At 39.0% G+C, this 3,705-nt stretch overlaps 1 pseudogene; it reads right to left on the bottom strand.

The window, feature by feature from the left end:
* LOC102866876 overlaps positions 1 to 378 on the bottom strand; it is an 892-nt pseudogene extending 514 nt beyond the window's left edge.
* Between the last annotated feature and the right edge of the window lie 3,327 nt (positions 379 to 3,705).

Here is a 3,705-nt window from a genome sequence, read left to right as displayed (position 1 = left end):
GTATTCTTTTCCTGCCTGAATTACATCCAGGGCCCTCTTCTTTTGTTCCTGATCCAGTAGCAACTTGTAAGCTTTGTCCAAGCTTCAAAGTTCTTTTGTGCTCGCTCACCATCATCTTGATTTTTGTCAGGATGCACCAAGATGGATAACTGCCGAAATATCTTTTTTATTTCCTCATCTGTCACTTCAGGATCTATCTGAAGAACCTCAAAGGGGTTCAAGTTGAAGTAGGAGGAACCAGGACGGGTCAATCTGATTCCTGGATGTTAAAACCGAATCTCTCTTTTCTATTTGCTTCACCTCACCGTAGAAGGTCATTAATGCATCCTCTGTGCCACCTCTGCCGCCTGAAGGCCCGCTCTCCCCAGAAGCCACCATTTCTCCAACTCCTATCCTTTGTCTTTTTATATAAGTAAGGTTATATCTGTCCTTTCATCAATGGAGATAATTTAAATGGCCACGAACCACTTGAAAAGGTCATCATCAGATGATCCAGTGTCACCAGGGAAATGCAAATCAAAACAACACTAAGATACGATCTCACTCCCACTACTGCTGTTGTTATTACGTGCCATCAAGTCAACTATGATTCACAGTAACCCTATGCACAACTGATCTGTACCCGACCCTGTGCCATCCTCATCATCTCTGATCTAGTTGGGTCCATTGTTACAGTCACTGTCTCAATCCATAGGATGGCTAAAATGGAAACAACCTAAATGTCTATCAACAAATGAATGGAAAAATAAAATGTGCTACACTTGATACATACTTTAATATGAATGGACCTAGAAGATATTATGTTGAATAATGTAAATAAAAAAAAGGGAAATACAGTATGATCTTAGATTTTAATGATAATATTTTTCGGTATTTATTTAGGTTTTAATAATATATATATATATTCCATCACAGAGCTCTGGTGTCCTAGAAGTCAGAAGTTGTGCTGCAATTCTGAAGGTGCAAGGTTCAAACTCACCAGCTGCTTTGCGGGAGAAAGATGAGCAATCTCCTGTGTAATTAACGGCCTCGGAAAACCCACCAGAGGATCAGCCGTGGGCCAGTTCTGACTCAATGGTACAACAACAACATATTCCATCACAGTACCTTACTATTAAGTGAATTTTCATAGCACAAATATTTTCCCTAATGCCTTTCCCAAATTGTTTATTTTGGGGGGGAAATATCTAAAGGAATAAATGTTTTGAGTCAAAGAGAAGAGGTGACTTGAACAACTGGTTTCCTTTATGAGTCACCTGGCAGGTAGGGTGCTACCCAATGAAAAGCCTGATGACCTGCTTTCAAAGGCAATGGACATGAAAACCGTAGGAGCACATTTCCACTCAAAAACCTGTGATCGTCAGGAGGAAAAAATAACTCCACATGAGCTAGCTGCTTAACTGACAGTTGACATCTACACCACATAAATGTCACAAATGTTTTTTAAACTTTTTTATAGAAAGAATGAAACTGCTTGCAGTCTTCGAAGATTTGTTTTAAAATTCTGTATGTTATTTGGTGCTGTAAATTTGACCCAACACACCGTGATTCCATACAGAACAGAACAGAAACAATGCTCATCCTCACAATCCTTGATGTGTGAACTCATTGTTGTAGCAGTATGGTTTAGGTCAGGCGTACTCTAATCCTCAAAGTGACCTTTTTTAAAAATATTGTAGGAGATCTTTTGCAGCATATTTGGCCAGTGCAATACAATGATTGCCTTCTGCTTCTATGAGTGCTGACTATGAATTCATGTAAAATGAAATCCTTAACAACTTCAGTACTGTCTCCAGTTGTGAGGGTTTTCATGTTGAACTGTAATCCTTTCTGAAAGCTATTGCTTTTGATTTTCATCAGAAAATGCTTCAAGCCCTCTTGGCTTTCAGTAAGCAAGGTTGAGTTATTTGTTTATCTATAGGTTGTTCAGTCTTCTTCTAATCCTAATACTGCATTCTCCTTTATATAGCCCAGCCTCTTGGATTCACTATTTTGCACAAAGACTGAACAAGCAGAGTGAAAGGCTACAGCCTGGAAGCAAATCTTTTCTAATGCATTATCTTCTACCTGAATGGGCCCTAATAAGAAGGTCCTTTGAAAAGACAGAGGAGACGTAATAGAGAAGGCCATACAAAGACAGTGTCAGAAATTAAGAGTTACACAGACATAAGAAAGCCAGTGGCAAGGGGCACATTACTCCCATTAGGGTCTTACAAGGGAGTGCTGCCCTACCAACATCTTGATTTTGGATTCCTGGATTCCAGAACTGTAAGGAAAGAAATTTCTGTTGTTTTAATCAACTGAGTTTATGATAACTTATCGTGACAGCCTAGAAAACTGCTGAGTTTATGATAACTTATCGTGACAGCCTAGAAAACTGATACAAGTATGTAAAGGTGGTTGTTGTCGCTGAGCATTGTCAAGTCAGAAATGATACATAGCTGACCCTCCAGCGAGTTTTCAGAGATAGTAACTTGCATGGAAAGAGATAGCCCATCCTTCTCCAGCAGAGCAGCTGGTGGATTCGAACGGCATTCGAGATTGTAGTACAGGTTCTTACCAATAGGCCACCAAAGCTCCCTATGTAATAGTAACTACAGCTTTTATGCCTTGATTACTAATGATGTTGAACATCTTTTCATGCATTAACTGGCCTTTCAGGGAGCTCTGACATCATAGTCTGTAGAAAGTGTGTTGCTAACCCAAAGCTGGTGTCTCTCTGGTGGTTTAATTCCAGGTTCTGTAAAAGAAACATGGGCAATATTTACAGCCTCTGAAAACCTGCTGGGAAGTCAATTACGACTCAACAGTAATGAGGGAGTGACTACTGGCACTTTAAGGTCACTGGACGGCAGACCACACTCAGCTATTTATTATAAGGTTAGCAGTTCAAATCCATTCAGCAGTTCCACGGTAGAAAACATCTAGCTATCTACTCCATAAAATGTTCCAGTTAATAAGCAAATATCCTGCCCTTGACTTCGTTCCATTGGGTTTCCATGGCTGTACATCTTTGCAGGAGGAAGGAGATTGCTTTTTTTCTCCTACATAGTGGCTGCTCATTTAAAATCTTTTGTTTAATGTGCCACCAAGGGTCTGTAAAAATACTGTTGACAAGGGAGCTCAAGATGGCCTAGTGGCAAGAAGCTACATGGCAATCCCAGAGGTATGCGGTTCGAATCCACCAGATGCTCTTCTGGAGAAGGAGAGGCAATCTCCTCCTGTACCAGTCAGATCTGATTTGACGGTATACACACAAAAATAAAATTTGAAAAATAAAAAACAAAAGAAATGCAGTTGACAAACACCTTATGGACTGTATATTATTACACACATGGAGTTTTCATGAGTTGGAAATGACATGGTGGTTCTATTGGCCATCTGGTTCTTCATTTATGAAACACCAGTTCTTTTGCTCTTTCCCCTCTTTAATGTGGTTATCTTTTCCTTAAGATTCCTAAGAGTTGCTTATATAATCTTAAACACTATTTGCTAGGTGCATGTACTGTAACTATATTGGCTATGGTTTAATGTTCTCTATGGTTAAAGAAGAATATCCATTTTTATCAAATTTACCAATTTTTTCCTTTCATGTTTTTGCTTTGTATAAATAACATTACAAAGTTGTAAAGACATTTTCCCCTCTCCTTAGTGTTGTAAGTATCTTCTAAAAATTTTATAGTTTTGGTTTTCACACTTAAGCTT

Source organism: Elephantulus edwardii, unplaced genomic scaffold (genome assembly GCF_000299155.1).
Source record: "Elephantulus edwardii isolate Elephantulus edwardi_28Jun2011 unplaced genomic scaffold, EleEdw1.0 scaffold00061, whole genome shotgun sequence".
NCBI lineage: Eukaryota > Metazoa > Chordata > Mammalia > Macroscelidea > Macroscelididae > Elephantulus > Elephantulus edwardii.
The sequence above is the reverse complement of the archived record's forward strand: the minus strand, read 5'-3'. Positions and strand labels throughout refer to the sequence as shown.